A 25956-nucleotide genomic window follows, 5' to 3' on the forward strand; every position below is an offset into this window, starting at 1 on the left:
CCAGGTTGGTCTGTCAGAATAATCAAGGGTAAGATGATGGGAATCAGATTCCAGAAATGGTTTTGATGGGGGGCCCTACAGCCTCCTATCCTGAAGCCCTTTCCTGAACCCTTGCTCTGCAACTCTGGGGGAGCTGAATCAGGCAGGATCCTGAAGCCTTCATAAAGGACCTTTTCACGGAAGTGGGCAAGAGTGGCACAGTTTCCCTGAGGGGAGCAGACGTGGGGATTCTGCTCCCACCACCCCCAGGGCATGGGAAGTGGGAATGGTTTCTAGACCCAGGCACAGAGAACATCCTTGACAGGAGATGTCACCTGGGATCAAGGACTGAAGCCACCCCACGGTGATCCTGAGGGAGACAGCTGGAGACAAAATACCCTAACCCTGCCCCCCTCACTTTATATCCTGCTAGAGCTCCCCAATGGTCACAGCCAACAGGAAGCCAGAGAGGGGAGGAAGTGCACTGATGACTATAGGTCATCTCCTAGGGCACAGGGCGGTGGCAAGAGGGTGGAGAGTTGTCTCAAGGGGCAAATAGCAGATGTCCAGCACAATGGCCCTGCCTTTCTGTACCCTGTTCAACCTCAGGATGCACATCCCTCAGGCCCTGAGCCAAGGCTAACCAGGTCCTACCAAGTGTCAGGGGCTCAGTGCCACCCTAATGACTATTAGCTGGCATCTCTCTGTTCCGCTCACCTGAACTGAGCCTTGCTTGGCCACCCCACCTCCCCAGAACCTGGAACCTGGCCTGCACCCTGAGGTCCTCTTGCCACCTTTGTCTGTTCTCTTCCACTGAACACCCTTCAAATTCCTCTCACTGTAGAGCCAGAATGCCCCCCTTCCTGGAAACACAGCCAGCCCAGAGTTCACAGAGATCCAGGAGCAAAGCTGCAGGGAACCCATAAGCACGAGGCTGACACAGAATAGTCATGGAGATGAAGTGGCCACCTGAAAACGCCCCTCCCTAAAGATCTTCCGGGAAAAACTTGAGCCTGACAAGAGGCAGCCATGTGCAGGATTTCACAGAAGCCAGAACCAGAACTGACCCAGGAGATCACCTGCTCTGGCACCTGCTTTGTACAGATGGAGAAACTGAGTCCAAGAGACGGGTGGGCTTGCACAGGCCACACAGCCACAAAGGGGCAGAGCCAGTGTTTTGTTTGCCCACCAAGCTATCCCTTCCCCTTGGCCTGGAATACCCCAGGGCTTGGCCAGGCCAGGAGACTGATGTCAGCCTGGGTTTGCTCAATAGTGATTTTACAACACTGAGGGATACCCAGTTCATTTACTCCTCGCCCCAACTACCAGAGGCAGCTACTGTTAGAATTCATATGCTACAGATGAGGAAGTTGAGTCTCAGAGAAGTTTAACGGTCTTAGACCAGCACAGGAGGTGAGTTCTGGAACAGAGGCAACAACATTGACAACAATTAAAATAACTAGCAACAGGGACTAGGATGCTTTCTCTAGGTTGGCCCTATGCTGAAGTCCTCTCACATATTATCCCATTACGGTTTTGTTTTGTTTTTTTTTTGTTGTTGTTGTTGTTGTTGTTGTTTTTGTTTTTTAAACTGGAGAGTTTCTATTAACTTTACACTTGGCTAAAACAAGGAGGATGTATCAGATCCGTATTGCCAACTTGAGACATAATTGACATATAACATTGTGTAGGTTATAATACGTTGATTTGATACACTTACAAGCTGCAGAATGATTGCAGCCATGGGGTAAATAACATGTATATCTGGATATCCTGTCCTATAATTGCCATTTCTTTTTTGTAGTGAGAACATTTGGGATCTACTCTTAGCAGCTTTAGGATCTTGAATGGCTACGACTAGCGCTGTTGTTATTTCAACACCTCCTGACCATTTTGTTCCACATATTCACTTTTCTGACCCTTTGTTGGCCTCTCCACAATGTCTTCAGGTCTTAGAAGGCAAAAAGCTTAGGACTGGCCACCTGTCATGCCCAGTATCCTTCTGGTGATGTTCAAGGAGCTTCACCCCAGGCTCAGCTGGACCCACCTGCTTCCCACCCAAGGCCCTGAACTCATGCACATGGTAGTGAGGTCTGGAGCTCTGGGCAGTCAGTCATGCCTCATCAGTGGTGCCCCTGTCTTCTCCAACAGAGACTGTTGAGATGAAAGATTGATGAGCAATCTGTCCTTGCTGGTGAATTTTTAATTACGGAAGAAAGGACACCGACCCCATCCCCTGGCCCAGGGAGAATGGTTCTTCGGTGTCAACATTGTTAAAATTTCATCCACACTGACAAGTATGAACTCTGTATCTAAGTTTTTTCTGTCCATAAATAAAGGTGAATGACTGAGATGGAGAGTGATCAGTTGGGAAACCAGGAGCCCCTCAGCATGGAAAATTCCGTACTGACACGAGAGGGAGTGAGACAAGGACTCTAGAAAGCCTGGGGTGAGTCTGGACACAGGGGTAGTAGGTATAGGAGCCTGAAGACCATGCCAGCTGTCAGTCTACGACTCCTGCCCTTCTAAATTGCAGGTGACCCCACTTCACACCTGGATCCTCTTACGGTCAACAAGCTGAGAAGGGGCTGAGCTTGAAACACGGCTGCTATGTAGGGGCTCCAACCCCAGCCTTGCAGAGACAGGACAGACCTATTACTGTCGAGTCATGCCCCAAGACAGCAACATGCCTGTGGAATTATCTATGACTCTGTCAGCCCAATTTCACAAATGACCAGGAAAGGGAAACACATTCAAGTCTCTGCTTCATCATTTACTGGCCCATTTTCTTGAGCAAGTCACTTCAATGTCCCAAGCCTCAGTTTTTTTTTTTTCTGTAAGATGGGGATAGAAATAGCTACTGCAGGGGAGGGGCAGTGGTGAAGGTATAATGGAAAGGATGCAGGGAAAACACTGAGCACCATGTCCAGTACACAGTGAGTTTCTAAAAAACGTTGAGCATGCAAGGAAGAATAAACCACCAGCTCTGCTCTCTAACTCCTTATAAAACAGTGAGAATCTCACATTGGCTAAACCAAAACTTTCAAGAAAGACTGGAATATGGGCAAAATGATTCTACAAAACACCTGGAGTGAGAATTTTGGGGGAGGGATCATTTTGACTTGGGGTTAGCAACCAGGGGAGGGCTTCTTGAAAGAGGGTACCTGGAAAATACACTTCCAAGGACTTCCACTCTTTGTGAATTCAGGGACCAAACTCCAGTGGGAAGTCTTTCCCAGCCTGAACTTCTCTCTATGCAAACTGGGCGTCAATTATGGTATATCTGATTCTTAGTGATAGTTCTGTTTAGTCAATAAAGTCACAAGTCATTAGCTCCCCAGGGCTTCTGGACTTTCTAGCTCATATCCTGCCTCCTCTAGTAATCTTTCCAGGATTGCTTCAGTGCACGTGGATCCTACTCTTCTCATGTGCCACTAGCACCCAAAGCCCAAACCACATGCCCTGCTTATAGGGAAGGAGCCCTGGGTTCTAGTACCAGCTCAGCCCCCGGCTCGCTGTGAAATATTGGTCACAAGCCAGCCACTTGTTGGGCCTATTTCCTTGTCCATGAACAAGGGGACCAGAGTCCCCCAGAGTGAGCTTTGGAGCACTAGTCTTTTGAGAGACTCCCTAAAACAGGGCACCATGTTTCATGCTATGGTCCTCACCTTCCTTATAGATTCCACAAAGCAGCGAACACATGAAGGCTCTGATGGAAGTCCCGCAACACAGAAACCAGTGTAGTTTTGCTTGACCCAGAATTTTCCAAACTAACTTTATTTGAACCTTTTGTGGAATAACATCTATTAACGTCTCACAAAACTAGCATTCTTCAGCACTCACTTTGGGAATGCTGGCCTGAAAGATCTCTCAGGGATACCTACATGTACTGCCATTTGGGGACTCAGTAAGAATCTGGAATGTGGAATTTCACCCTGAGTCACTTTTCCACAATGTCTCTGCTCCATTTCTGACCAAGATATAAGGGCACTCTTCTCTAACTCCTACGACAGGCACTGTGTCTAGACTTCTTGCACTGTGATGACAGACGTGTCTCCCATAAGCTTTTGAGTGAGGAATCATATCTGGATACTGGTTTGTCTCAGAACTTGATGCTCAATAAATATTTTTGAATACAAGGGGATGGTTAAAATATTGAACAAATGATATGGCCCTGGGGGCTAGCAAAAGGGACACCAGCTATAAACAACCCACAGGGCTCCCCTGACTATGCTTGTTAGTCAAACACCAGCCCTGGTGGAAGGAAGGAAGGAAGGGAAAGGGAAGGGAAAGGAAGAAAAAAAGAAAGAAGAAAAGAAAAGGAGAGGAAAGAAAAGAAAGAAGGAAGAAAGGATGGAAGGAAGAGAGACAAAGGAAGGCAGGCATGCAGGGAAGACCCACCTCAGAGACTGTACTATTAACAAGAGAGAAAAAGCACTTTCTAAGGCAATGCCCAGTGCTGTGTTTTCCCCCTTCTGGGCAGTTCTGGCGTGGCCATTCCCATCTGGGGGCTGGGGCTAGGTGCTGCCAAGACGAGCCTTCTCTGCCATGGTGCCAGCTGGAGCCAAGGCCACATGAGAAAGTGGGCTTTTCTGTGTCCCTCAATAGAGCTGGCAGCAGCTTTAAGATTTCAAATATCCTTCTGAAATCTGAATCAAAAATGGAACATTTTTTTTTTCCAGTAAATAATACCCTTGATGTCAGTAATGCTGGAGAAGGCTCAGCAGCATCCAGAAATCCAGAGGTAAGGACGTGTGGGGAGCCATCACAGCACAACACAATGCAAACCTGGGTTTTCTGTCTCCACCCACCAGGCCACCTGCCTTCCAAGGGTGTGAAGACTTAGTTGGTCACTTTAGGCCTTGGCATGAGTAAGAGACACTGTTTTCTGATCATACCTGTTAATGCTACAGGGAAATTCAGAATGGCCATGGGCTGGGGACTCTACACGGTCATGGGCTTTGGAGACCCTAGGTTCAGGATGAGGGGTGGTGGAGATGTGGTGGAAGAGTCTGGTGGCGGAAGGTAAGATTAGAATGGGTCAGAGCCCTCTCTAAGTGACGGGCAGTAACAGACTCCTGCCAAGCTCTGGGATGGGACAGCTTCAGATTTCCATATTGGTTTCCCTCCTCAGTCAGGATTTGAAGCAGATACCACTGGGTTTGAGTTACATGGCTTCCTGACCTTTGACTCCTGGGAGGCTTGTGGGGGCAGGTGTGAGTTCTCAGGAGAGGCCAGGCCTAGGGCACATGGGGAGGGCTGAGAAGAGAGTGGCCAGGACAGACAGCACCTGGCTTGATGCTTCCAAAGCAGGGTTTCCTGCTTTTCAATATCACCATCCTGTGATATTTAAGCAGACTGCAAGGACACTTCTCCCCAAGGAGTGGCTACTCTAAGGGGAGAGTCTCTGCTGTGTCCTAGCTTACGTTTAACAGCTCTCCAGAGCTTGCTAAGTTCTCTATCAACCAAGGAAATCTGGCCTCCTTCACTGAGAAGCAAGGTCTATGCAGAATTTAACAACATTAGCAGTTTGCTTTCCTTTTTCAAGTATTTTTATGGTTACTTTCTATTTATGAGAGCTGTTACCATTTTTTTCCATTTATGGTAGCAATAAGGCTTCATTCTAAAATGTATTTTGGTTTTAAAAAAGAGCTCATTTGAATAAAAACATTAAGTACTTTTTAGTACAGGTTATCTCATCTATAGGTGTGAAGGGAGGTATATGAATGACTGAGTCTAGGAAACATTCATCGAGTCCAACTTGCTCATACCACCTATGGGTAGGCTGAGTCCAGATGGAAGAAGCATGGCCCAAGGACACAGAGCCAATGAACAGCAGGAGCTGGGATGATGCACTCAGGGTCAGGGTCTCCAGATTCTTTCCGCCTAGTTATCTCTTCTTTTTGAAGCTGAGCTATCAATACTTCCTTAGTGTAGCCCTCACAGTGCAGAAGGAATGTGGCTTTACAGATCTGCTGTCTCTAGGGTACCAGGGGTTCTGCAGAGACCAGAACTGAGACTTTTCTTCTTTTTATTCCATGGAATAAATTAGTGTTCTATGGTCACAGAACTGGTGTTCAATGGGACTCTGGTAAAAGGGGCAGGTGGGTGAATGGGTGAGGGGAAAGATGGATAAGTGGGTACATGGAGATATAGATGGAAAGAGAAGGGGATGGATTGGATGGATGGACGGATGGATGGATGGGAGAGCCATGGGTTGGATGGATGGACGGATGGACAGATGGATGGATGGGTGGAGTCAGATAAGTGGAAAGATGGAAATACAGATGGAGAGACAGGCAGATAGGTGGATGGATGAAGATGTGAATGAATAAATTATTTGGCCAATGACTTAGGGTATCCCTCCTTTCTTCAACCCATCCAAGGGTATTTTCATTCTCTTAGAGAACTAGCAAAAATTTATCTAAGATGAAAGAATTAATGGTGAAACTTCAGATACCATGATAAATTGGTAGAGAAAGAACATTTTCCTGGCATCTTGACCTCAAGGCAAAGATGAGCACTAAAACCCAGAGAGGTCAGAGCCTCAGCTTTTCAAACTCACTCTCTGATCTTGGGTGAATTCCCTCCCTATCCTGGGCCTATGTATCCCTCTGTGTAAAGTGAATCCAATGAGTCCCACTATCTCAGCATCCTATGTACCCCCTGGGGAACTATGAGGCCAAAACATCCCCAACCATATCCAATGCTGCCAGCAGGCACTGCATCCATCAGTTGGATTTGGCTTCCTGAAGAGGTGAGTACCTTTCTGCAAAGTGTTGTGCTAAAGGCGGCCAGGCAATCAAGGAGTCCCTTAGAACAGAATCCACAATGCCTTTGAAACCAGTATATTCCATCTTGCTCTGCTTTTGAAACCAGTGTATTCAAAGGAGAAAACATCAGAAAGGCTGGTAACATGAAGTCAAGTCCTCAGTCCCCTAAATGATGGATCCCTTCACATATACAACTGTCATGTGCAGGGTGAGGGTGATCCAAAGGTGAGAAGACAAAGGAAGGGCTAACGTGGGAGGCTCAGAGCACAGATCAGCCAGGCCTGGGTGCAAATCCTACCCTTGACCCTTCTTAGCTATGCACCTTTTTTTTTTTTAAAGATTTTATTTTATTTATTTGAGAGAGAGGGAAAGGGAGATAGAGACAGAGCATGGGTGGGGTGGAGGGCAAGAGGGAGATGGAGAAGCAGACTCCCTACTGAGCAGAGAGCCTGACCTGGAGCTTGATCCCAGGACCCAGAGATTATGACCTGAGCCGAAGGCAGACACTTAACCGACTGAGCCACCCAGGTGTTCCTTAGCTATGCATCCTTCAGCCACTTCTCCCATCTCTCTGAGCCTTGTCATAATTTTCTTTCAATATGGGGACATATTAGCTAGCTCTCCACTTTGTCAGATGGTTGTGAAAATTAGAGATCATCCATGTACATGGTTAGGCTCCACAGATGTTAGCTCATAGTCCTTCTAATCTGTGAACTGCAGAGGATGCCTTGTCCAGTAGATCTTAGATCTTGTACAGTAGGATTTAGCTGTTTGCTCATTTACTAAGTTTATTGAACATCTACAATATGCCAGTCCCTCTCCTATGCTCTGGGGACTCAGTAGGGAGCCAAGGCAGCCCTGATGTCTGACCTTGTAGAGTTTAAAGTCTGGGAGATGATCATTTACCAAATGGTCATTCAAGTAAATGTGAAACATTAGTGATACATGTTCTGTGAAGGGGAAAATGTAATGGGGGGGGTACCTATGTCATGGAGACCACTTTATTCTGGGGCAGGGTTGTCAGGGAAGTGACTGGAGCTGAGACCTGAAGGATACACAGGCTGTGAGCTGGTATAGGTGTTGGAGGTGGGGGAGTAGGTAATGGGACAGGGAGAGAGGTTTAGCAAGTGCAAAGGCCATGTAGCAGAAAGGGTGCAGTGTGATCAAAGATTAGAGAGGAAGCCAGTGTGGCTGCAGCACAAAGCATGGGGCAGTGTGTTATCAGATAAAGCTGAAAGCAAGGACAGGGCCCTGAGCACCCAGAGACTCACGAGCCATAGCAGGGCCTTTGTTTTTTTCCTGGGGAAAATGGGAAGCCATTAAAGGGCATAAAGTTGAGGAGTGAGGGGATCAGTCACTGCAACGTAGAGAATAGATACAGGAAACCCAGAGGGGAGGCTGACAACAGTGAGGCAGTCACGCCACTGTCCAGCCAAGAGACAATGATGTCCCAGACTGGGTGGTGACAAAAGTGTGGGTAGCAGCTGGGAACAGCTCTCATCCAAGATCTGGCAAATAATTAACATGCAGGGGAGTGTGTCTATCAGGTCTACTAAGACTTCCTCTGTCCCCTTTTAATGTGGTTGGTCTCTCAAGACACTGAAACTCAATCTCAGCCCCATGGACCAAGGCAGGCCCTCCACAGAGGCCTTGGTACAGGACAACTTTGGTGGATGTCCATGCAATAGATAAGGTGATACCATTTACAATACCCACACACAGACTTTACAGTTTTCAACCATCTTTCAGAGCCTTATCTAATTTGATCCTCAAAACCACTCTCAAGATGGGTGAACTCCAAACCCCAACTTCTTTCCTGACTCTCTTTTGAAGAACAAAAACAGTAAGACACCCAGTAACCACCGCTGTCTAGTAGATTCTCATTATTAGCAGTAGTTATGTCCTATAAAGTCTCCACGAACACCGAGTTAGTGAATAGAAAACCACTGCTCCCAGGGAAAATGTAGGGTGAGGTTCCCAAGAGCCTCACTTCACAGTATTTTCATCAGCTGATCAATGCAGAACTTCGTTTTATGAGTGTTTCTGTATAAAGACACCTTATTTAATATCTACCGCAGATTTGTTAACATTAAATTCACGACCAACGGCACCGTACCTCATGCCTGAATGAACATCTTCTCACACGTGCATTTTCTCCACAAGACACACCACAGCCTTCTGGGCTTAGGAACAGTAGCCAGCACTTCAGCTCTGTACTTGGGGGCTCTTTTCAACAACCACATCACCAACAAAAAGTGCAAAAACGTGAAAAACCTGGCACCAAGTAGACCACAAAAAAGCCCAGTTGTTTCCATACAAGAGCTGAAACCAGAAGGCGGAGTGACACATTGTTCAGCCTCTGTTAGGAACTTGAGCACTGAAAAATCTTTTCCCTGCTCTGCAGCTATCTTCAAATGACCTCAAGAGAACCCTGAGTATTGATTTGAGGGTTACAAATAAATTTCAGTAAGTAGGTGAATAAATAACATGGAATCTGTGAAGAATGACAATTGGCTCTATTTACCATTCACTGGCTGACAGGACACATTTTCATTGGAGGCCCCCCATGTGCTATGTGCCCCCCTTTGGGTGCTGGAGCATGGGGTACAGAGCTGCTCAGGGCGCGGACTCTTTATTTGCGGAGCTCGAGCTGCCTGCTGGGCATTGGGCAGTCTTGCCGCAGGCAGCATCTTGCCTCCTCACCCCGTGGGAGGGGCTGCTATTTGTCAGAGGAGATGGGGGCAGGCAAAGGGTCCCACAGCTGGAAAATAGCCCAGTGGGGATGAAAACCAGGGGCATTTCCTCCGGAGTCCAGCTCCACATCCCACACCCTTAAGCATCGTCTGAACACCCGCATTCTAAAAACCGTTTTCACACCAGATTTCTTCAAACTCTGTTCATTTTCCCCTTCCTGCCAAGTAAGCAGTTAAACTCACAAACTATATTAATCCCTGGCATAGTTCATTTAAACAAAATATTGCCAAGCAACGAAAGGCAGAAATCCTCTTACGACCCACATGGGTATTGATGCTGTGCTTTGAGTGAGGGCTGTGCCGCTTAGCGTCTGATTGTAAACCCACCTGAATCCTGGACAAAGCATCCAGGCGGGGCTGGGTGGGACAGGATGGGATGACCACTTGCCGTGGCGGGGGTGGGTGGGGGCTGCTGATTGCTTGCTGGCTTCACCGTGAGTCTCCTGGATCTTCATAGACAACAGAGGCAACACACAGGTGCTGGACACTTTTTAGTGAAAACCAGCTTTATATACCTGACTATTTAACTCCCTCAAGCCCCAAACAGTGCATTTAAGACTCTAGAAAGCACTTTCACATCCATGGCTGATTTCACTTCCCTCTAATTGAGAGTTAGGTGCTGACCGTAGCCCAGTTCAGAGATGAGGACAGTGAGACCCACGGGAGGGGGGAATTACTTGCCAGCATCCCACAACTAAGCAGGAGACAGAGTGGGGATTTGATTCCATGCCTTTTGTCTCTCAATGACACATCTCTCGACTGTGTCCTTGGGTAGAGAAAGGATACTTCTTTCCTTTAAGCTGCTCAACTCTACATGGGAAAATGTTTCAGAAGGAATAGAGCTGAAAAGGAGGGATAAGGAGTGATGCGCCCGACTCCTTGGCCACATGGATTGGTTTGGAAGCCTGGCCTTGCCATGGCTCAGGTGCATATCCTGGTGCGAATCACTTACTCTATGCCTCAGTTTCCTCACCTGTTAAGTCTGGAAAATAGTATCTGCCTCAGAGAGTGGCTGGAAGGATTAAATGAGTCAATATTTGTATAGTGCTTAGCACAGAGTTTGCCGTTTAGTAAATGCTATATATAAATACTTGTTAAAAATGCAAAAACTTAACCTAGGCATAAATCAGAAAGGAAAAGCATTCGCCAAATTTGTTGTTACCCAGAATTTTCTGTTTCTCAATTCAGTTGAGCTACATGTTGATTTGTTGTATTTAACACTGCTATTAATAACCAAGTGGCAACTTTCCTACCTATAGGAACCTCAGATAGGAACAGAGTTGTACTACAATTTAGAGATGAGGACTTCTGAAGCTCAGGCAGGTACAATGACTTGCCTCAGGTCACAGAGCTGGAAAGTGGCAGAGCCAGGATTCAGATCCAGCTCCATCCAGCAATAAGGCCTGTGCTGTTAGTCACTCTGACTCCAAGTGAATCAGTGGTACCCAAGCTCCAAGTTAACTGGGATGGTCTCCTGGAGGTACAGGCTTTGGGAGAGAGGGTCTTTGCCAAAAGGCTGCTGTAGACATAGTGGGACAGACCCCACTCCCACTCCCAAGCTGGTCCTGTACAGGGCCTGGAAGCCCAGAAGAGAACCCAGGGCTCCATACACCATAAACCATGTGCTCTGCCTCTCTTAAAGGGGGAAGCACCGGGTCTACTGCAGTCTGAGCAACAAGGAACAGAAATAGCTCCATGTCAGACATAGCTTCAGGATTAAAATTGCAGACTACTCTTCGGAAGACATGTTGTCAATTTCCCAGCAGGTTTCTTATAGGAAACGTTTCAGGAGGGCTGTATTTCTCTGTGCCCAAAACTAGAATATCGTCCCACATCTGGAAGAGAAAATGGACTTCAAAGTTGATGTGAAGTAGGCCTATGAGGTCCCCTGCTTGGACCAGGAGACTCAGGTTTGAGGCCTGACTCAGCCACTTCCTTGCTGTGTGATCACGGGAAAATCCTTTCTCTCTCTGTGCCCCATGAGCTGTGGGCAGCAGCCTTGGATAGACTTCAACCGGTAGATGATTTTTTTTGTTTGGCTTGAAGAGAGACTTAAAAATTTGAAAAATTATATATAAAAGTACAGATTTCTGGATTTTCTTAGAAATACAAATACCTGGCTCCAGGATCCCACACTCTTACAAGGTGAATCACTGGGTGGGACTGAATGTGACTTTTTCCTTAGTGGGTCCAAAGCCCCACCACTCCCCACTGTTAGCCCCACCTCGCACAGCATGACATCTTCCTGGCCTTGGGGACATTGAGGTTTGCCACTTCTGGGTTTGCCACTTCTCTGTGGGTCCTTCAAACACTAATGTTCACTGGTTTCAAGAGTATCCCTCCACATTAGCTGTCGTTGTTTGGAGGCCCAGTGGGAACAAGGACCTTGCCTCACTCTCAGCCTGGTTACCCCAGGGCCTGGCCCATGGCAGGTGCTTCATAAATCTCTAATGAAATACTCTGAGACTATGATAAACTGGAATGAGAACTGAATGAGTCAGGAGGACCTGGCTTGAGCTTTGGCCCTGACACACAGGGACACTGGGAATTGACAGGTCCCTTCCTCTCTCTTAATCCTCTTTTTGCATCTAATGTAGATGTTCTGCCAGGCCCCCTGCAGCTGGCTCAGGTGACAGGCCCTGCAAAGTCTAGGACATTGAGGTTCTGGCTTGGTCCCCCAATGTCACTGGGCCCTTGTGCTATGACAGCCCAGGACAGTGAGGCCCTGTAGACCCATTATTCACCCTGCTCCCTGATCAGATGTCCTGTTCTCCTCCTCCCCATATTGGCTGGCTGGAGGGCACAGCCCTGCCATGAGGCCTGGCCCCACTGGGAGCTGTGAGCTTCTGGAGAAAATAAGGGAATCCAAATGCAGGTAGTAATGTCTTTGTGTGATTTCTGACTGGGCCCTTGGAGGCCCAGGCTCAGTCAGGGCCCCCTGAAATGAAGATGATAAAAGGGAAGGATATGTAGGAGCTGGGTAGGACCAGGGATTCTGAACAGTATGGGCCTGATGCTGGAACCCTCTTTCTACCACTTTCCAGCTGTGTGACCTTGGTGGAATGACATAGCCTCTCTCTCCTCATCTAGAAAACAGGGATTCTAATCACTATCTTACTGGGTCACTGTAAGAATTAAATGAATTAACATAGTTGTATGCTTCATAAATGCTACTTCTACTCTACTCCTGCATCCTAAAATGTTCCTGCTGTGCAATGATGAAATAACATAAGATAGGATTCCCCCCATCCCATATTTGCTACTCCTCCCCAGAAGCAATATATTTTTCTTTTCAAAATCCCACACTCTGGAAACCTAGTACTGACTGATGATTTACTCTTTGAGGTCAACAAGCTTTGTTTGTTCATAGACATGGACCAAGACTGAGACCTATTAGCCTTAATACTTCAGCATGAATTTGTTCAAATCAAATGCCTTCTTTCCTGAGAGTAAGACATGGGGATGGGGAATGTAATGAAATGAGGACACAAAATGGAACCAAGGGCTCTTCATAGGGGCCACTGGGTAGGCAAGAAAAACTGGAAACCTTCCAGGAGAGGCTGACTAACTAAAACTTTAATATTCTAGGATTTTATGGAAAATAACCCTAAGGAACAAAGCTTAAACAGTGTGTATTCTTCGGCATCTGCCAGCAGCTCCATGAGATTCTCAGTCCAGACTTTGTTCTACAGTTGTGGCAGGGTAGCCCAGTTGTTGTCCATCCAATAATCCTTCTCCTCACCTTGTCCATGCTGTCAAGACATAGCAAGTCATTTCTATGACTGACATTCACTTTCCCACACTCCCTCCCAGCAAAGGGTATCTTCTGACCCATTCTTTAAGACTTCTGCTGGAGGGGTCCCAGAAAAGGATTCTTTCCCCAGTACAAAGACAGAGATACAAGGAGAGCCCTTCTTCCTTGCCCTCTTCTTCCTATCTTTGGATGCTTTCCTGTGAGGAAGTAAGGCCTGAAGCAATGGCAGCCATTTTGCAGTCATGAGGCTGACACAATGAGATGGCACTGGATCTTACTGAATCAGCCTGGGGAGCTTCCACTACCAGGCATTTACTATTTTAGTACTTCGTTATATGTCCAGTTACTTGCAGGTGAAATGCTCCCTCCTCATGCTCAAGGCAGCTGAAGCCATTTGACCCACTTGCAGACAACTTGGGGTTAGCTGGTAATTGCATGGCAATACCATGGCTTCCATATCTAATATAGCACTGTATCCCAAGGTGACCCTACCAGGGGCTCTGTCCATTTCAGCCTTGGAGATATCACCAGGGGGCCCATTTCTCCACTCAAGTAGTGCACATTTCATGACCAGATGCACCATCTGACCCTATCAGCTTATGATCTCCCAATGCCAAAGAGTCCCAGGACCTTCTCTCTGTGGCCTTGAGGAAATATGTTTTGGGGGATCATTGCTACCTAAAGAAAATATAAAACACCCTTTTTAGAGCCTCCAGTCTTTGAAGGCTAAGAGAACCCAGCACAGGTCATGTGAGTCATCCCCCTGCCTCCAGAGGGATGGCCTGTTCTCTCCAAGGAAGCATACATGATTGCCTTCTGTACCCTGACCCCATATCAGGCCAGCCAGTTTACCCAGAAGGACTCTTGTCTCCAGCAAAATACCTCCCTTGTGTATCTCCTAGGACCAAGAGCTCCACATGCTATGCCTTTTAGGTAAGGCTTTGTCCTCTGCCAGAATAATAACTGCTCCATTTTTCCTAAGAATGAGCTTCAGATCAACTCCTTCAATGGGCAGGTTTGGTGGGGAAGTCCCGTTGTATGTGGAGCCAGGCTTTTTGTCAGGGGGCTTGGAGGTTTGAGTTGGGTATACCAGGACGACACAGCAATGTGTCAGCTTGAGGCTGTCACAAAGGAGAGGGAGCTGACCCATCACATGGAAAGTAGAGGAAGACGAGCCCTATATGATGGAGGACACGGCCTTCTAGCACTCCCAGGATTGTGAGCTGAGTGTCCACAGAAATCAGTGAGTACCCACTGCCCTCATGGTGTGGGAGGCAATAGGGTATGGTTGGGACTGAGCCGGGGGTGGCTTGGAGAGTGGCCATCACTCAGCTCACGGTTGCCTGGGCTTTTACATTTTGAAGAGAAGTTAGAAATCCAGATTTTTCCATGACATCACTCAGTTTGGGGATTCTGGCAACTAATTCCAGTTCAAAACAGCAGGCAGGATAAGGCAATGTACACAAAATTTGACATGTGTCCACAGGATTAGCCTGAAGACCTCCAGTTTGGAGGCAGTGGTTTAAGTTTTGGTGGTTAGTGCTATAAGTCGAGTAATCAGGAAGCAGCTTGAAAGGCCGCATGTGGTCTCCCTCCCTTCACCAATGACATCCTGAGGACACAAGGCAATACGACTTTCTGGCTCTTAGGTGTGTACGGTGGTGAAGTTTCTCCAGTATACTCATGTGCCACTTCTTGCCCTGTCCTGAGACTCTGAAGCCCACTTTATCCCTTTCCCCTAAACTCTCCTGTGTTCTAAGCACTTGGGATTACAGGGATAGACAAGAATCGGAGGCTGCTGTCTAGCACAGTCTGTGATTTGGCCTTGGTGGAAAATTCCACCAGCTCCTCCCAGGTAGCGTTTTGCATGCAGTGACGGCACAGCATCCACAGGCATCCTTCCATAAAGCACTGCTCTTCCCTGGCAAGAATGGTGCTCTCTCGGTCATCCTCATTGATCCCTGCCAGCTTTGCACTGACCAGACAAGGCAGACCTCTGCAAATGGTCGTCTGGGGGGCTGTTTCACTGAGTGCTCCTTGGCCTCAGCTCAGAGAGATTCCTGCCTGCAAGGAAGCTATGGCGGTGGCTCTGAGTCACTCAGGCCTTCCTGCTGGGCCTCCTAGGGGCATGGGCAAGGCCAGAGGACCCCACAGAGCCACCCTGGGCCTCAAAACCAGCACAAGTACTCAGAGACACAAAGTATGCCACTTAGCATCTGGGGGACCACCTATAACTACAGCCCCTAAGAACGGGATAAAAGTCCTTGACCTGCTGACTGAACAGAGGTCAGGATGTGGATGAGCCCGATGCAGAAGTGCTTCTCTAATGTAAAAGCTGGTTTCTCTTCCTGTGGCCCTTGAATGTTGTCCTGGTATCAACTCTGCTGCTCTTGCCAACACAGTGACAAGTGGCGTCACTCACCCAAATACTCCCTGTCTCTGAGTGCCAGGGACCTGCAGACAAAAATGTGAGGTGACAGCGGGGGAGGCTGGGCCACTTCCCAGGAAATGTACAGGGCTGGTTGGGAAGGGCTGGCTTCATGCCCACACCACCTTTGCGGGCTGGAGGAGTTTGGGAAAATGAGCTCACTCGGGAAGATGGGCCCGGATGCCTAAGACCCCAGGGAGGTTAGGAAGAACTTCTAGAAACGGACTGTTCTAAAATGTAAAGCTGGTCCATTGCTTTCCTGATTTAAGCTGCTCAAGGGACTTAGGCTTCCAGCCAAGATGGAGGACCAGAAACCATTTTACTCTAACACTTGCAAAAAATCTGAAAATAGGCAAAACCTACAGAACTAATTTGTTTGCGATTGGATAACAGACAATGGTGCTCAGTGATAACTCAGAGGTAGCAAATCAGAAGTGATCCTAGTGACTGCCCCAGATTACTGCCTGAGTCGTTTCCAGGGGGGAACTTAAATAGAAACTAGTAGGCTCCCTGAGTTGGGAAGACAGAGCTGAGAGTCCAGGGCAGAGGACTGGAGAGATGAAAAATGTATAGAGTGAGATCTCTGGAGATCAGGACACCCTCTACTATTCAGTTGAATACTGATCTGGCCTGGGTGTGAACAGGCCAGAAAAAGAGCAATCTGAAAGGCTAAGAGGAACAAGGCCTATCTTCCCCAGCCAGACTAGCAACCCTCAGGATTCATGCAACATTTAGTCAAGCACCCAGTAGGGTCTTGCCTCAGTAGCGGTGAGTAACTGGTCTTGAAATGAGCACTGCTCTGGTCTCACCTAACAAATATACAAAATAACCCCCCACCACACACCCCAACCAAGTCAAACTGCTTCTCAGTAGCTTAACTGCATCTCAGACAAAGCTGAAGAACACTGATAGGGATACAACAACATCCAGCACCCACAAAGGTAAAAGAAAGTGTCTAGAATCCAATAAAAAATTATCAGGCATGCAAAGAAGTAGGAAATTATAATCACAGTGAGATGACTGGTCAATCAAAACTGATCCAGGTGTTAGAATGGGTAGATAAGGACATAGTGACAGCTATTTTAACTGGATTCCATATGTTCAAAAAGTCAAATAGAGATAAGATATAAAAAAGGCATTAGTCAACCTCTAGAAATGAAAACGATAATGTGTGAAATGAACAAGACATTGAATGAGACAGGCAGCAGATCAGAAAGCGTGAAAGGAAGGACCAGTGAGCTTGAAATCAGTAATGTTCTGAAACAGAACACAATGAGAAGAGAATAAAAAACCGAACAGAGCATTGGTGAGCTGTGGGACATCATTAAGTGGCCTCACACATTGTACCTGGAATTCTCAAAAGAAAGAAGGGGAGGGAGCACAGAAAAAGTATTTGATGAACTAATGGCTGAAACATTTCCAACATCTTATGAAAGTTATAAACATTCCGCCCTCAGCAATTCCAGTGAATTTTAAGCACAAGAAACAAAGAAAACTACACCAAAGTTCAGAGAAATAAAATTTCTTTAAACAAGTGATTAAGAGAAAATCTTATAAGCAGCCAAAAAAAAAAAAAAAGAAAGAAAAGAAAAGATACATTATATAAAGAGAAACAGAGGTAATGATGACAGATTTCTCATTGAAAACAATGTAAACGAGAACACAGTGGGGGCTGATATCTTTTTAAAAGAGAAAGAAAAGAACTGTAAACCTAAGAGCAAAAATATCTTTCATAAAACAAAGGCAAAATAAAGACATTTCCAGACATATAAAACCCAAAAGAATTCATTATCAGCAGAGTTGTACTATAAGAAATGTTAAAGTTTCTCAGACAGAAGGAAAATGATACCAGATGGGAATACAGATAGAAGAATAAAGAGCATTGTAAATGGGAACCACATAGGCAAATATATAAATTTTAAAAAATTATTTAAAACTTTATAAAAGATATCAATTGTTTAAATAAGAAAACAGTGTGGTGCTTATACACAGAAGTAAAGTGCATGACAACAAGTACAAAAGTCCAGAGGAAGAAAATAGAAATCCACTGTTATAAAGCCTACTGTGAATAAAGTGGTATCATTTGACGATAAGCTGGAATAAGTTCAAGATCTATTCTATAAAACCCAAAGACACTGCTAAATCAACAAAGGAAATAATTAGAGCTAAAAAACCAACAAAAGAAATAATATAGAATCAAACATGCTGTCAATTCAAAAGAGAGCAGAAAAGAGGAAAGGAAACAAAGAACAGATAGAACGATAGGCAGGATGAGAGATTTAAAGCTAACTGTACCTATTAGCTCAATAGATATAGGTGGTCTAAACCCCTCAATTAAAAGGCAGATTGTCAAACTGGATTAAAAAGCAAGACACAACTCTATACAGTCTACAAGAAATACACTTAAATATTAAGTCACAAATATGTCAGAAGCCAAAAAAAAAAAAAAAAAGGAAAAAAGATATACCATGCTGACCCTAATCAAACACTGGGGTGGCTACATGAATATCAGACAAAGTAGATTATTAGCAGAGAAAAAAGAAGGTCCTTTCACAATGATATAGGAGTCATTTGTCAAGAGGGCATAACATTTATAAATGTTTAAGCTCCTAGGAAGAGGGCTTAAAATACACAAAGCAAAAACTGATGGAAATACCAGCAGAAATAGACAAATTCACATCATAGTTAGAGATTTCAGTGGACCTCTCTCTCAATAACTGACAGAACAAGGGACAGAAACTGGAGAACATTTCTGTAACTGTAGGCACAGATCTAGGCAAATAGATACACTGCCAAAAGCAATATTCGTGAAAGAACAAATTGATAAATTGGACCTCATCAAAACTTAACTTTCTGCTCTTTGAAAGATACTGTTATGAAAATTAAAGGTCAACATTAAAAACTAATGACATACTGTATGGTGACTAATATAATAAAAAAATAAAAAGCAAAAAAATAAAGAAGAAAATTAAAGGTCAAGTTGCAAACTCAGAGAAAGTATCTGAAAACTATAGGTATGATCAAAGATAAGTATCCAGAAGATATAAGGAATGCTCAAAGAAAGGAACAACCTAGTACAAAATGGGGGAAAGGTCTAAACAGTCACTTCACCAAAGATATATAGATGGCAAATATATATTTGTAAGATGTTCAACATCACTAGTCAGGAGAAAAAAGCAAATTGAAACCACTACCCAAATGTTAGAACAACTAAAGCAAAAAAAGAGTCAGGATACCAAATGTTGGTGGGGATGAGACACAACTGGAATTCTTAAAACCTGCTGGTGGGAATGAAAAGTAGTACCACCACTTTGGAAAACAGTTGAGCAGTTTCTTTTTATCTATCTATCTATCTATCTATCTATGTATCTATTTATTTATTTGACAGAGAGAGTTCACAGTAGACAGAGAGGCAGGCAGAGAGAGAGAGAGAAGCAGGCTCCCTGCTGAGCAGAGATCCCAATGCGGGACTCGATCCCAGGATCCTGAGATCACGACCTGAGCCGAAGGCAGCGGCTTAACCCACTGAGCCATCCAGGCACCCAGTTGAGCAGTTTCTTAAAAAGTTTTTACACACCTTTGATATCATCCAGCCATTTCACTCTAAGTATTTATTCAGGAGAAAGAAAAATACATGTCCACACAAAGATTTACACATAAATGTTCACAGCAGAATTATCTGTAATATTCCCAAAGTGGGAGCAACTCAATTGCTCATTAGGTGGATAGACAACAAACTGTGATATATTCTTACAGTGGAATACTACTCCATTGGAATAAAAAGAAATATTATGGAAGAATATTAAAATAATTGTGTTGTGTGAATAAAGCCAGCCCCCATCACTAAAAAAAGTTCAAACTGTATCTTTCTATTTATATAAATTTCTAGAAAATATAAGTTAACAATTTATGGTGATAGAAAGCAGATTAGTAGTTCACTGGGGATGGAGAGGTGGGGATGACCACAGAGAAGGGACAACAAAGAGACAAAAGAAAACCTTGGGAGTGATGGAGATATTCATTGCTAATAGAGGTGATGGTTTCATTGGTACATACACATGACAAACTTTATCAAACTGTGCAATTACATATGCAGTATATCATACATCAGTTGCACCTCACAAAAGTTGTTAAACATAACATAATTTTAAAAATTAAGCAAAATAGAAATTTCTTCAGAGGTCTGCACAGCCCCTGAACTGAAACCCAGATTCCTGCAAGAGACTGCAAGACCCCAGTTGGGCAATGTGTCACCTACTGCCCTCTCCAGCCTCACCATGGCTATTTCCCGGGCCACTGCCACCCCTATCTTCCCATCCAACCTCAAGTGTCAGCCTTTAGCCCTCAAACTTCTACTTCCTCAAGGCAGTATATCCAGTCTTGTCTCCAGGCTTTTGTATTCACTGTTCTCTCTGCGAGATATATCCTGCCTACTTTCAAATTTACCTGCTAATCCTCAGTTCTGGAAGCTTCCCTTAGATAACTCTCTGGGCTCTTACACTCACCAGTCTCTATTATAATCACTCATTCATTTCATCTCCCACATTAGGTCTCAATCAGTATGTGTTGATTAGAAGAACCCCAGCCTTCTGCAGGCTATGTACTCCATAAAGGCAGGGTGCAGGTCTAGTTGATTTATCTTGGAATCCCTAACACAAAGCACACCCACATAGAATTTACTATGTGCCACACCCTGTTCTTACCACTTTGCAATAGATTGTTTAATCTTCACTGTTTAATCTCATGGGATGTTTCCAAGATAGACGAAATTTTTATTCTAATTTTGCATATGAGGCAGCTTAGGACAGTTGAGTAACTTGCTCAAGTTCACATAGCCAGAAAGCACTTGAACTCAAGTAGTCTAGCTCTCAATGGCAGTACATTGTTGCCCAAGAAGTGAACATAAAGGGATTGTAGAAACTTCACATATTAGACCTCAGAATGGTTTTGGAGTTATGAGGTCAACCTCCCCTGCGGTTCTGTAGGGCCTGTCCCCCTCTCATGCCAGATTGGGCAGCAGATCCAGTTAATCGGGTCATCACACACCCCTGGCCATGGTGATTGGTTAGGAATGGTCACATGATCCAAGCTTGATTGGTCAGGTTCAACAAGCCTAATTTCAGGATGTTGGCTGGAGCTCCTAAGCAAAGGGCACTTGCTTTCTTATGTACCACCTGAGGTGGTGGTATGTAAGCTTGGATCTGCTGGGGGCATCTTTAAATATCACAAAGAGATACAGAAGAAACCACAGCTGACAGCTGAAGGCAAACAAACTGGTGGCCTAAGAGTTGTTGGTGTCTCTGGATACAGCTTTGCCTGAAGAGGTACAAGTTTAGTTAGAAGAAACTATATATTCCTTTTTAAAAAATTCATAGGGTGGTGGATTGCCTGGGTGGCTCAGTTGGTTGGGTGTTTGCCTTCAGCTCAGATTATGATCCCAGGGTCCTGGGGTCAAGCCCCGCATTGGGCTCCCTGTTCACTGGGGAATCTGCTTCTCCTCCCTCTTCCCCTACCCCCTCCTGCTTGTGTTCTCTCTCTCTCTCAAATGAGTAAACAAATAAAATTCACAAGGTATACCTGAATTTGTACAACTTGCAACCAAAGTGATCAAATAATTGTACAAGGTACCTCTCTCTCTGAAGAGAAACTAATGCAATAGGCCATTGAGTTAGACAGTAAGGGACACCAAAGACTCAGAATCTCAGGGCTGGAAGAAATATAAAGATTCTAAGTTTGTACTACACTAATCATCTTCCTACCAGCCACATCAGGCTACCTGATGCAAGAAGGGTGTTTTCTAAACCAGTGTTATGTCCTGTACCCCTTGTTCTCTCCACACCTCCCTGGGAGACACACTGGCAATGCTCAAAGATTGCTACTCCGAGTCGGGTTCAGCTAGCACAAAGGGAATGAGAGAATGCTGAAGAAGTGCTGTGGCATCCCTGTTTCACTAACGGGAAGCTGTGCTGACTGAGAGTGGGCAGAGACCCACATGTCCCATCATCCTCTCCATCTGCCAGATGGAAAGGATGAGGGAAGAGGCTGCCATGGGCCCAGAGGCCAAGACAGAAACCTATAAAAATGACCTGTGTCATATTTGTCATCAATGATTACTTGGGAACAAGAAAGGACAGAGAAACAGCCTCTCCTCATTCAAATGTATGTCTTTGGGGGAAGAACTAAAGAGGGGTCTTTGTCCTACTTATAAGCAGTAAAGGCCACAGGGAGGGTCTCACACCACTGACTACCACTTTGGACACCAGGCACAGATTCAAAATGCCCACCAGTCAACAGTCACAGCAGGGGTCATGGTTATGAACCTCATTTCACGGATGAGGAAAATGAAGCTCGGGGGGAGGAGGGAAAATGAAGGGATTTGCCCAAGGCCATACTTTCAGTAATTAAGAGTCAGGACCCACACTGAGACTTTTCTACCTACAAGTCCAGAACACCTCCTGAAACACCTAGGTGAAAAAAGCACCAGCTAGAAACTGGCACAATTATAACAGTAAACAGATTGCTGAACTTTACCGAAGGTGGGTCACTGAGCTGGATCCCTCCTACAGGGTACAGAATTTAATTGTTACTACACACCCAGCAGAAGTTATCCCAGATAGGTCAAACAAGAGAATTTAATGCAGGGAATACTTACAAATGTGGATGGGGTCCCAGGAAGGGGGTCAGAGGCCAGCAGTTGGGTGGGGTTCCTACCTTGCCTTGGCCTGAAGGAACAAGGAGGAGCATGAGTGTCACTGGAGCCCAGTGACAGCTGAAGCCATGGTAGAGGCCTCAAACCAGACACGGAGTGAGGAAGAAATACCCCTGCATTTCTTTCCTCCTACCAACTCATCTCCTGCAGCCAACCCCCACAGGCTGAACCTGAGCTAAATCTGGAGGGCAGAGGAGCTAAGGAATACCATCCATAGGGTCAGTCTCCCAGGACATGGAGCAGATCTTCAGAGAGTGGATCTGGGTGGAGCTGGAGGATGACCAGTGATCCCAGTCCTCCTAGGGACTGTGTCTTAGCACTGAAAACATCATGTCCCCAGAAACCCCTCAGTCTGAAGCATACAGGGATGGGGTGGGTCTTGCTGGTGGTATGGCACATGGAGGGGAGTCAGCACATTGGCCATGCCCTCATCCCTCTTGTACAGATGAGGAGAGTCATCTGGGGGGCTGAGTCACTTAGCCGCACAGCAAGGCAGCAGGATTTGATACTCATCTATCTAAGGTGCCCTTTCATCCTATAGGACTTGCTCTGAAGATGGGGAATGATTTGGGAATTATGCCAAAGGTCAGGACAACGACATAGGTGGTCCAAGAGGAGGAGAACACAGTGAAGCAATTCCTCTGTAAATTGGCCTCTATCTTCTCTGTCACAAAGAATCATGCTCAACCTGCAAACACCATGGAGGAGGGCACAGGAGTCAGTAAGGGTATGATGCTGGCCTGGGACTGGTTATTTTCTTTACAGGGACATCCTAGGGAAGTGAAGGCTCTGTGACATGATCTCCCAGTGGCTGTCTAGAATCTGAGGAACTGTGGGAGGGACAGAAGGAAGGTGGGTGAGAAGCTGCAGGGAGACAGCAGTGACCATCCTGGGGACTCCTATAGGCTTCAGCGATGGAGAAGGGTAGCTTGTAACCAAGAGAGGGGTAAGTCATCAAAAGTCATCAATGTCTTTAGCTCACCCCTCAATCCCTGCCTGGAATTCTCCTTCCTTCTTTCCCAGGGCTCTCTGGGAGAGAAACAAGAACAGTTAAGGGATTGGTGTCTCCTGATACTTTTGAGGAAATGTTCGGGAGAGGGGGACCAAGGCATAGTACACCAGGGAGAATTAGGGCTGCCCTAGGGTAAGTAGCAACCTTGGAATCTCAATTGAACTCAGGAAAACTAACAACATTAGGACCATGTCTGAAAGGAAATACAGAAATGGAGCAGGATCCACGGTGCAGGTAGAAGATGGGGCAATATCACTTTTGCAGACAACTGTTCACTCCAAAGAATCAAAGGTGGAATACGGCATCCCAAAAAAGCAAATCTCACCTTGGACTGGTTGACTAGAAGGGCAGTGTCTTGATCAGGGATTGCAAATTCAGGCCTCCCAGGGACCACACAGATGATGAATGAAGAGAGAGGAGTGGAAACCACAGTAAATGGAGTCTCAAGTACTCAAATCACACAGACAGCTAATTCTCCGCCCGGCCCAGCCTGGCCTAGCACAGAGAAGCCCTGAGTTCCCAAATCTTCTGATTTTTCTTAAAGACAAGCTGGAAATCAAAATTCAAGGTAACTCCTCTGATTTTTAAATAGTAAATCCTTATTTATTTATTTTAGGATTAAATTTATTTATCTGACAGAGAGAGAGATCACAAATAGGCAGAGGCAGGCAGAGAGAGAGAGAGAGGGAGAAACAGACTCCCCACTGAGCAGAGAGCCCGATGCGGGGCTCAATCCCAGGACCCTGACCATGACCCAAGCCGAAGGCAGAGGCTCAACCCACTGAGCCATCCAGGTGTCCCGTAAATCCTTATTTTTGTTTTGTCTTGCTTTAATGCTCACTGGATCAAACAGAACATATCCAGGGGCCAGAACTGGCCCTTAAGCCACAACTTGGTCACCTCTGATCTAGAACAAGGATGGCAGTTGTGTATTCTCTCCCTTTCTCATTCCTCAGTTCTAACTGGGAATGCATCTGAGGGTATAGCTCCTAGAGACACACTGTGAAAGGGAGCAGGTTCCAAGGGAGCAGGAAGGGAGGGGATGGAGATATTCCCATGAGAAGTTAGGTCAAAGAGAGGAGAGAAATGGATGAACTACCATGTCTGGTTGACTCATCAATCCACCCACCCAGCACATTCATCCACTCACCCATCTATATAACTATGTTTCTATCCATCCATCTATCTACCTATCCACACATTAATCTGCTCATCCATCTATCTACCCACCTATTCATTCACTTATCATCTAGCCACCCACATATCCATCCATCCATCCATCCATCCACCCACCCACCCATCTATGCACATATTCATCCAGTCATCCATCCATTCACACACATATCATCCATCTATCCACCCACCCATACACTCATCCACCCACCCACTCACCTACCACCCACACTTTCATCTACTCACCCATCCACCCACACACATATCCATTTATCCATCCATCCACCACGCATTCACCCTCTCATCCATCCATCCACCCACCTACATATGCACACATTCATCTAGTCATCCATCCATTCACACACATATCATCCGCCCAGACACATATCCATCTGTCTATCCATCTATCCAACCACCCATAAACTCACCCACCCACCCACTCACCTACTACCCACACATTCACCCACTCATCCATCCATCCATACACATATCCATCCATCCATCCATCCATCCATCCATCCATCCATCCATCCCATAGCATGCTGTTGTACTTAACAGTATGGATTCTGAGGACAGGCTACCTAGGAGTGAATCTAGTTTTTCCATTTCCTGGATGTGTGAGCTTGGCCAAGGTCCTCAACCTCTTTGAGCCTCCATTTCCTTATCTGTAAAATGGGGAATATAATAGTAGAACCATTGTGAGGATTAAAAGAGTTAATTCACACACTTTGAATAATTCCCAGCATGTGTTCCATATGTGGGAGCTATACTTGGCTATTAGTATTCACTTAATGGTTACAGAATATCAAGCTCTGCCAGGCACTATTGAGTGTTGGGTGGCAAATAAGACAGGCACAGTCACTGACCAGGAGGCTACAACCTCCTGGAGGAGACAGTGCAGTGAACAGGTAACTTTACATTCTCACCTTTTGAAAGAAAAACAGATATGCATGCATGTGTACACACACACACACACACACACACTCACTCACAGGCACAGAGTGTCCAGTCTATGTAAAACTCAGTAGAGCCTGATGTTCACAAGTCATCGAAATAATGTTTCTATGTTTAAAGAACACGTGATTTTTCATGACCCAGTGGGCCCACTTCTCTGGAAATAATTACAGGTGGGCACAGAGATTTAGCAAAAAAGAGATGCAGGATGAGGTAATGCCTGTGGTCAATCTGTTTTGAGTACTTACCATGGCGGGTGGATGTTTCACACCACAGAGGATCCCTGTAGCATGAGGGTGAGGGCGGGAAGCAGCTCTGGCCACCACATCTTCCCTCCAACCCCTGTGCATTGAGGAGACCTGGTATGTACTCAGATCTTGCTCTCTAAACCCATTTTCCTCTAACAGGAACCACAGATCTT

At 45.7% G+C, this 25956-nt stretch overlaps 1 protein-coding gene across 10 annotated transcripts in view; it reads right to left on the minus strand.

The window, feature by feature from the left end:
• ATP2B2 (ATPase plasma membrane Ca2+ transporting 2) overlaps positions 1-25956 on the minus strand; it is a 366135-nt gene that overhangs the window by 282627 nt on the left and 57552 nt on the right. The gene's annotated exons all lie outside the window — the stretch shown is intronic.

This window comes from Mustela nigripes, chromosome 2 (assembly GCF_022355385.1).
Source record: "Mustela nigripes isolate SB6536 chromosome 2, MUSNIG.SB6536, whole genome shotgun sequence".
In the NCBI taxonomy this organism is placed as follows: domain Eukaryota; kingdom Metazoa; phylum Chordata; class Mammalia; order Carnivora; family Mustelidae; genus Mustela; species Mustela nigripes.